At 38.2% G+C, this 10,111-nt stretch overlaps 1 pseudogene; it reads right to left on the bottom strand.

The window, feature by feature from the left end:
* Positions 1–9,325: 9,325 nt before the first annotated feature.
* Positions 9,326–9,461, bottom strand: LOC115873810 (annotated as a pseudogene).
* Positions 9,462–10,111: the final 650 nt, after the last annotated feature.

Raw genomic sequence — 10,111 nt, 5'->3', positions numbered from 1 at the left:
CCGTTGCTCCGTTGGGGAGTTTAGTTCTCCTGTCATGCCTGATGATAACGTTGGCCTTGTTTCAGGACATCCGAACAAGAGCGTTCTCTTGTCTTCTCTTTCTGAAGAGAGAGAACACGACCTACTGGAAGAGACTGCTCCCCTTTGACACATTGTGACCACATTGGAGTCACATGTTGGAAGCAATCCCCCATCTCTAGAATTGAGTTTGTGGAAAAGATCTTTTTTGCTGTGCAGTTCTGGTGTTACTTGTTTGGTAGTTCAAATACATGTGGTTTTTAATGGTTAGTGAGTCAGATTTTCTGCAAAGCTTAAATCCCAAGCTGGCAGAGAATTGGTGGTGTGTTAGCTCTCTAAACCTCCAGGGTAGAATGGAAGACATTGCTCTGTAGGGCACAACTGCTGGCGTGAATCACACAGTTGGTGAGGACTTGACAAAATCACTGCCTGACTCACAAGCCTCACGTGTGCAAAGAGTTGAGCTAAGCTCCATTGAGAGCACAGAGGCTGAGAATGCGTGGATGGAATATTTCGCTAATAAAAATCTCTTCTGGTCTAGTCTTCAGCTTCCCCATCGACATTCTTCCGGTTCTAGTAATCTGGACTTCTTTTTTGGCAACACTGCTCCTTTGTTATTAGCAATAGACAGTATCACCACATTACATCTTTCTTCATAGTTTCACTCTGTAATAGAGAGTTTATGTAACAGTCATTTTAAAGATCTTCCTTATTAACTCAATGGCACAATCCTACTGTTTCTGTATATTTAGGGCTTTTATTGTTGAGAAGAACATATGTATGCAATCATTTCTTGGACATAATCACAGGGAATTCAAACCCTACTGAAAATTGTCTAAAAATAAAATAGCAATCGCACTACATCATTGGACACATACAAAAATGGAGATTTTTCTAAGATTTGCAATGACATCGCTTTGGCCATTGACACTGTCATGTGCTTTCAAAGCAAAGGCTTGCTGATTAGACCCTATTCTTTCCAACTTTTCTGTCACACTCACATTCCTTTATACTCTTGGCTATTCTTATACTATTGTTGATCATCTGTGAAAAATTATTTTTAACCACCCTAAAATAATGCATGTTTCTGCAACAATGAACATAATTGACAATTACTGCACATTATTCACAGCTCAAAATTCACAGGATACTGGCAATGTGGTAGAGGGCAAATATATGGAAAGGAAGGGACCTCAGACTCCTAGGAGAGATAATTAAAGATTAAAATGGGATAGTCTTAGGTTATAAGGGTCAAGGTAGAGTGGTGAAGTAATCTTTTTAAAAATTATAACTTTTGCTGTCAATACATACATCTAATTCACCGAAGGACTCACAGAGCCTAGCAAAGGTCCTTACACACAGTAGCCATTCAATAAATAATTGTGAATAAAAAATGAGCCATTATGTAAAGAAGAGATTAATCAGAAGTCAAGATTAATCACCATAGGAATGAAACCTCTAAAACTACAACACCTCATTTCAGTTCATTGCTAATGAAGACATCAGTCTGAGGATTCTCTAATATTTTCAACAACCTTTTATTATAAGTTTGGGGAAGGCTTATAGAGCAGGTGATTGTTTTACAGTCAACAATTCCTATGCATCTTGTTTACTCTCTTTTTGTTGTCATTCAGCAATGTACCATCATTTATTCCACTTCTTCCTGTGTTTTTGTTTCTTCCTTCTTCTTTCCTAGTCATCTGAGCATTGTCCTTGGATAAATGCTGCCCTTCTGATCTTAAATAGTTGATTATTCTAAGGTGTGTGTATCTCCTTAGTGTCATTAGTCCCCTTATAGACCTGTCTATTGTTTGTGTTCTGTGAGGAACTGCAATGCAGATGAAGACTTTATTGGGCCCTAATGAGTATCAATAGTGAAAAACCTAGTTTTAATATATTCTACTTTATTAAGAAACTCAGCTATGATACTTTTCACAATCTTGTACCATGGGTGGTGATGGATATGGTAGAGAAATGAGGTCTGTCTTGGATAAGATCTATTACTTTTTCTTACAGGGTCATTGCAAAGGATAATAAATGCAGGAACTCCAAAGTGCCATGCAAAATGTATCATCCTTTCCAAATTTCTTTTCAGACAATGATAGAATGAAATGGCATAAGTTACTCACCTTGGGTCATTAAGAGAGTGATTGATTCCAAAAATGCAAACATGATTGGTGGGGTGGATATCTTTCAAAAAATATGGTAAGAAAACTTTTACTTCTAAACTTTAGCTAACATAAGAATACCTGGGAAGAGGGTTATTCTATAGAGCCTGCTGTGTATATTACACAACATGAGGTCCTAGATTAAAAAATACCACATATTTAGATGGACTTTAAATTTAGTAAGCAAAAAAATTTCATGTATCCTGTGTCTTTGTAATGGTAAATGTTATGCGTCAACTTGGCTCAGGCTTGATTGTCAATATTATGTAATTATCTTCCATTTTTGTGATCTGATGTAAGGCGAGTTCCCTTAGGGGTGTGGCCTTCATCCAATATGTATATTCTGATACAACTTTCAATCAATCAATCTGCATTCAACTTACTATCCTCAGACCTCTAATTCTTGGGAATTGAGCCAGCAGTCACCACTGAGGCTTGGGGGTCTGACAGGCCCCACAGTCCTGTAAGCTGGTTGTCTGCTGTCTGACTGGTCAGTTTGGGTTTCACTTGTTTTACTCATCTAAAGGACACAGATCAAGACAGTCCACCAAGTGGTAAGAAGTTTCTTCCAGTTCTGAATAAGCATTAATTTTGAATAAGAATAAGCATTAATTCTGTCAAAAAAGAACAGAGTAAGTCAATTAAAAGGTATCTGGTGAGTGCCAGAAATGTATCCAAATATGGAGCATCCCAAAGAATCCTATGTTAAACAGTGGAAATTGCATCAAGAATCTAACAAGAGAAGATCTCTTTGAGAAGATAACAACTTGAATATTTGTAATGTTCATAAATTAACCGAATGCTAACAGATAGTATAATAATAGTCTTTTAAACATTTTAAATGCTCTCTAGTTGAGAAATGAAGGAGTCCTAGTAGAACCATGGGTTAAGTACTGTGATTTTAACTACCAGGTATGTGGCTCACTTCATGTGACTCTTCCAAGAGAGAACGTTGACGGCGCCTGCTCCCATCAAGAGTGACAGTCTCAGAAACCCCGTGGAGCAGTTCTACTCTGTCCCATTGTCTTGCTATTGGTTGAGATCAATTTAATGACCGTGAGTTTGTTTTTAGAAATATGCTATTACTATAGAGAAGTGGATATAACTTTCCCCTCATCTACAACGTTTCTTTCCTTTACTAGTTAACCCCAAAGCAGAGGGAAGGGGAGTGGTCAAGAGCAGGGTGAGGGTCACCAAATGTGAAATGAACAAATGTTTGGAAATTACCTTAACCCATAATTCACTCTATATGAAGTACCATGGACTGCCAAAAGAAGAAACAAATCCATCTTGAAAGCAGCCAGAATGCTCCTTGGAGGCCAGGACGGGGAGACTCCATCCCACGTACTTTAGACATGTGATCAGATGAGACAAGTCCCTGGAGGAGGACGTCCTGGTAAAGTCTTCCTACTTGGTAGATAGGCAGCAAATAAATAAATACATAAACAAAATAGGAAGGCCATCGATAAGACCGATTGACACCGTGGCTATAACAACGGGCTCAAACATACGAACAGTGAGGACGGTGCAGGGCTGGGTGGCAGTTCATTCTGTCGAGCATGGCTATGAATCGGAACGGGCTCCACAGCACCCAACGCCATACATTCACTGGCATCAGATACCAATTTCATTGGATCGAGTGTGAAGAACAAACAATGTAAGGCAACTCTATAAAAATCATTTAGAAAAGGAAAGCAATTTTGAGCAAAGGAAAATAAGCTCCTAGGCATGTGATGAAATGTTTTGAATCCTGAAGGTCGTCAAGGGTGCACCTAACTTAAAGTGTAGAAAATACGAAATGAAAGGTCATTGCCAGATCATTTTCATTATCATTAAATTGAGAGGAGCAGATGCTGATTCCAGAACATCCTTGCTCATGCCATTGCAGTTCACAAATACCACAATGGCCTCCTAAAACCACACATCAAAAATATTAAACTCTCTTTGTCTAAATGTCTTGATTTTACATTTATTTGGGAATAAGTCTTCAATATAACTGGACACAACCTGTCCTAAGATCATCAAAAATGTTAGCGGGTAGGCACCCACGCTGCACTTGAGAACCTTCCAGAGACTCCATGGCCAAGGCACATGGGGACCGCTGAGGAAAACTGACATGGCAAGGAAACAGGGCCTTCCTCCAAAGTCAAGAGAGCCATTCCTCTGATTTCAGACTTTTGTCGGAATTTGTTCTTTGGCAGAATAAGCTTCTGTTTGCTAGAGCCAGTCCCCTGTGGTATTTCCGTGATAGCAGCACAAGCAAACTAAGTAGCAATGGCTATATGAGAGTGGGACTGTAATCAGTGCCATTGAACTTCACTTCAGAGATCAACGGTAAAACCTGCAAAAGAAGTGACGTGGAATGAAGCAACCTGTCAGAGAAAGAAATGTCAAATATTTTGAACTAAAATGAGTGGAAAAACTACACCCTGTCAAAGACGGAAAACGTGAGAGACCTGCACATGCAAGGCACTCCCACAGAGCTCCGGTTCTTCCAGGTTGTGCTGCACATATGTTTCACTTCTAATATATATTTCTTCCACACACCCCTCCCCATTTTTCCCTTGGCAAAGACAGGCGTCAGGATAGTGAATTATTTAATGTGGTGCTTCGAGCCAACAACTCTAACTCCCACCAAAGACCTTTCATTTCATGGACTTGATAAGAAGGTAGGGGAAGACACTGATGGTATTCACCTGTGAGTAATTGAAAACAGGACACCCTGGAGTGTCATCCGGCCTGGATCTGGATCTCATTATCAGCAAGAGCCAGGAGTAGAGTCCGACCGCTGAACCTGAGATCCTTGCTCAGTCAATTTCCTGGATCCAGAAGACAGCTATACGATCACAGGAGGAGTGGGAGAACCAGGAGCCAGAGCCTGGTACAGAGTGATGGATTTTCCAACCCTTGGAGCAAGTTAACATGAGTGATTTTGTGCAGGAGGCTGGCTTATGCAGTGGGTGCCTATGGAAACGTGATTGGGGAAGTTGGACTTGCTGACCCAAGGAACTTGAGCTGATTGCTTTTGGATTATGGCTTATAGCAGAGTGGTATGCCCCTTTGGGCATTTATTGGTAGACTTGAAAACTTGTAATATGTCCTGGTAAATAAATGCCTTGAGCATTTTTCACTGGTATCACATCTTGTTAAATTTCTTAATAAACTCTTTAATCATGAAGTCTGTCTGTGAGTTTCTGTATCGCCATTGCAATGGATATTAGAACCCAAAGAAGTAAGACAGAAAACATTAATTCTGCACACAGATCTATAGGTTCCCACAAAATGAAATTTGTTTATACTCTACCCTTCTCATATGTGGATAAAAATACCAATACTACCACCACCATATTTGTTTTTATCTTAGGCATATCAAACCTCAAAACTCAAATTCACTGCCATTAAGTCAATTCTAACTCATAGCAACCATATAGTACAGGGTCTAACTGTCCCTGTGGGATTCTGAGATTGTAACTCCAGTCACATAAGAACTTGGATATGACCTACAAAACAGAAACAGCCATTTAATAGGAACTGGTTTAGAATCATTTTTCCTGCTAGGCAAGCATCAAGCAACTTGCTCTGAGTTAATGCACCCAGTGGCGTCACTTGTCAGTGATTTTTTCTTTTTGGAAAAGCAGTGTTGCTTGAACCTCGTTTTTGTGATGGCTGATTTAAGAGACCAGCATGTGGCTGTGAAATTTTGATTCCTGGTTGGAAAAAAATGTCACAGAAATGTGTGATGTTGAACACAGCTTACAAGAAGAGTGTTATGAAAAAACTCAAGTGTTTGAGTTGTTTACTTTTTTTAAAAAAAGGTAAATTGTCGATGGATGACAAACCTTGTTCTAACGTCCATCAACTTCCTGAAAGAACAAAAATGTCGACTCAGTGTATTTGGTGTTCGTTCCACCAGGTTAGACTGTAGATCAAGCTTTCTATTTAGAGGTTCTGAAAAGATTGCATAACAGTGTGCAACAAAAAAAGTCTGATGTGGCAGACAGGGGACTGGTTTTGCCACCATGACAATGTACCTACTCAAGCCACCATCTCAGTGTGTCAGTTTTGGGGAGGAAAAACAGCATGCCTCTCTTGCCCCATGCACCTTACTCACCTGACCTCGCTCCGTGAGACTTATTGTTTTCCTCCAATGAAGAGGGACATGTATTTAGGACAGCGATTTGATGACAGAAAAAGTGAAGAAAAAAATGAGGGAGGTACCGTCAACCATCCAAACAGATGAATTTGAAAAATGTTTCCATGAATGAAATCACAGATTTGAAAAATGTATTAAATGTAATGGTGAGTACTTTGAAGGTGATAAGGTTGTTTTATAAAAAAAACAAAAACAAAAATTAAATTCATTGCTTTGGGGGGGAAGTCCTTGTGGGGGGGGCTACCCCCTCATATATAAGATTCACTGGTTTTGTTCTCTAGAGAACCCAGACTGAGACAGGTGGAACATGAAAAATATAATCAACATAATTGAATTGTAGATGTGGGAGCTGTGTTAATAACTTATTTATTGGCTGCTACACACATTTCTATGAGGTCCTAGAAAATGAACAGCTACTGGCCACTGAGTTCACACTGAGGTGAAGCTGATATTTTTGATCTCACACGAGGATACTGTGATAGTTCGTTTGTTTTAAATTCTCTTTTTTAAATATTAGTTTATTGATCCGATGTATAATTGCTCCAGTTTTTTATATTTCTGCTGTGTTTGAGGTTTTATTTTTCCTTTTACATTCTGTCATTGTTGTTGGGCGCTTTGTATTTGGTCTTTATTTTGTATGTTTTTCTGAATATGAAACCAGATTAGGTAAAGCTGTAGAGACAACAATGAGGCATGACAGGGGAGGCTGGCGGGAAATGGGGAGCGAACAACGAGTACAAGGAAGAAGAAATGCCCTGGAATCAATGGTGGTGATGGTTGTACAACACTTATGAATGCGCTGGATCTGTTGAAATATATGATGTGGGAATGGCATGCTGGCAGAACGGTTAAGAATGCCCTATGCTTTACAGACCCTGATCTGAGAGGTTTTCTAGACATGGTTTTTCTAGCATTGATGTTCTTTAGGAACTTGTTCTCTAGGATAAAAGGAAGAGAAAGGATAATACTTTTTATCCAATCATTGACTATATGTTAGAGATTAGAATGATGAAATGGGACAAGGACTCTCTAGGACTGACGAAGATAAGTTTCATTAGGTGCCTTTGAAGGTACATTTACCGGGTGTCTCTGTGCATTGATATCACTTCCATCTTACCCTTTGGAAAACTGGTCAAACATCCCACAGTTGGAAAATGAAAGAGATTGATTTTCTGTCTGACTGAAAAGATCATACTCTTCACCAACTCAAGTCACCTCTGAGATAAGTTATCTCACTCCCCAGAACTCATTTTAAATGTCAGCAAAAGAAAAGAGCACGTAGCCAGGAAATAGAATCCTTAGAAGGAAGGATCAGGAGACGCCATCGCATGTACTTTGGACGTGTCACCAGGAAGGAGCAGTATCGGGAGAAGGACATCATGTTCGGTAAATTGGAGGAGCAGTGAAAAGTGGAAGTCCCTCAACAAGATGGACTGACACAGTGGCTGCTACAATGAGCTTCAATGGGACAATTGTAACGAGGGCCCAGGACTGGGAGTGTATCCTTATATCGTATACAGGGTTACTTGAAGTCAGACCCAACTCCAAGACAGAACAAAATAAAATAAACAAAACAAAATAAGTGAGTCATATGTTCTTTAAGGTTCCTTACAGGAAGTAGGACATGATTTATCTGAAACTCTATGAGCTTTACAAACATTATATAATCCTATAAAACATGCTTTTAATGACAAGCAAGTCATGCGCTCTAAGAACAAATGGTGTAGTGAGTTGAGGGAATTATGCAAATTGGGGATGTAAAGCTTAAATCATCTGCCTGTCATTTCCAAGTGATGTGCAATGTATTAGCAAACCCCTTCTCATGGATTTTTTAAGTTTGTGCACTACTTTGTCAGAGCCACAATAGCCACTTTTAAAGTGTTTCATATTTTAATAATATACAGTAAAGAGGTGACCTGAAGATGTTTTAGTTTAGATCTTTTATTATAAAAGATTGCAGTGTAAGTTCATCTCATTAAATATTTAATAATATTAATGATATTTGACTAATTTAGATCATTTCTATTTAATTAATACTATAAACTGTTTGATTTACTTTATGTTAAGGTAATTTATACTACTTGATTTGTCCTAAATTAATTTTTAGGAAAATTTAACACCTGATAAAGGAATTCCAGAGTTATATATTTGTTTGGTTTAGGATCTCCATATCTTATATTAAAAGGAAGATCTGTGCAGACCAAGACTAAGCTGAAGTGCAGCCTCATAAACAGTTCAAAACAAAACTGTTTTTCTGATCTGGTATCTGGAATCCTGCTTTTTATATTTCTAACAAACCAACTACTCTAGGTCTTTTGATGATACATTCTGAGACAAGAGAATAGGCTTCAAGTAATTTCTAAGCACTTCTTTCTGAATAATATTGTATAGAACAGAAGACCTTAATTTTTAATCAATTAAAAACTTAATTAGATATAATCATTACTACATTTCCTCTTGTTTAACACTTTCAGTGACTAGAGGTAAAATAGGATGCTAGCCATGGTAATGCTGTTGGGTAAGTGTTGGCCTGCTAAGGTCAGTGGTTCAAACCCACAGCAGCTCCCTGGGACAATTATGAGACTGTGATTTTAAAGATTTATAGTCTAGAAAACCCTCCTATATAGAGACACTGTGAATCAGAATCAACTTGATGTCATTGGGTTTGATTTGGTTTGGGTTTATATGTAAATTTTAAGTAGGCTAATGGAACTTTTAGATGTGATAAAAATCACTTAGGTCTTGTTTCCAAGATTGTTATTATTTTTACTTTCAACTATAATGACTTTCTTTATCTGTATTTAATCAGTACTCGGGTTTTGCTGTAAACAATAAAAAGTAATTCAAATTGTCCCAAATGTTATGTGGCTTAACATAAACAATAAGTATGGTGAGAGGCTATAACCCTGATGCACTCCTTTCCTGATTTTATACCATGCAGTATGACCTTGTTCTGTTTACACAGCTGCCTCTTACATGCACAGGATCTGCAGGAGCACAATGGAGTGCTTAAGAATGCTTCTCAAGACTATCCATTGTTTGTTATGATCCACACAGATGACTGCCTTTGCATAAAACAAATATAAACAAACTATAGAAATGATCCCTGAAAGTATAGTCAACAAACCCAGAGACAAGGGAATAACAAGGGATCTAAAATGAATGGTGAAGAGGGTATAGAGAGCCTGGTGGGGCTTGATCGAGTGCAATGTAGCCAAGAGAAATTACTGAGAGCTGAATGAAGGTAGAACATGATAGTCGGACAGGAGGATAGTAAAAGGAAATAGAGGAAAGAACTAGGAGGCAAAAATATATTTATAGAAGTATAAAGATAGGCATGCATATATATAAATATATTAATATATAACTATAGGGATATAAGTCTATGTATTTATATTTAAATGTTAAGTATTAAGATAGCACATGGACATTGGGCCTCTACTCAGTGAGGACTCATTTGACATCAGTAATAAGATCCCTTGTTCCACATTTTCTTCTGAATCTGCCCTGAACCTCTTGGCATCTTCCTGTCAATGTACTGCTGTAACTATTGTTGGATGATCTTCAGCAACACTTTACTTGCATGTGATAACAATGCTATTGTTCTATAATTTTAACATTATGTTCAGACACCTTTCTTTGGCACATGAACTTTGGACATTGGATAATCAAGATAGAAGAAGAATTGATGTATTTGAATCATAGTGCTGGTGAAGAATATTGAAAGTCCCATAGGCTGCCAAAAACAAACAAACAAACAAACATTTTTGAT

Source organism: Echinops telfairi, unplaced genomic scaffold, assembly GCF_000313985.2.
Source record: "Echinops telfairi isolate 266 unplaced genomic scaffold, ASM31398v2 ScPeMD7_7469;HRSCAF=8507_1, whole genome shotgun sequence".
Taxonomy (NCBI): domain Eukaryota; kingdom Metazoa; phylum Chordata; class Mammalia; order Afrosoricida; family Tenrecidae; genus Echinops; species Echinops telfairi.
Note: the sequence above shows the minus strand (reverse complement) of the source record. Positions and strands in the feature narration are given on the sequence as shown.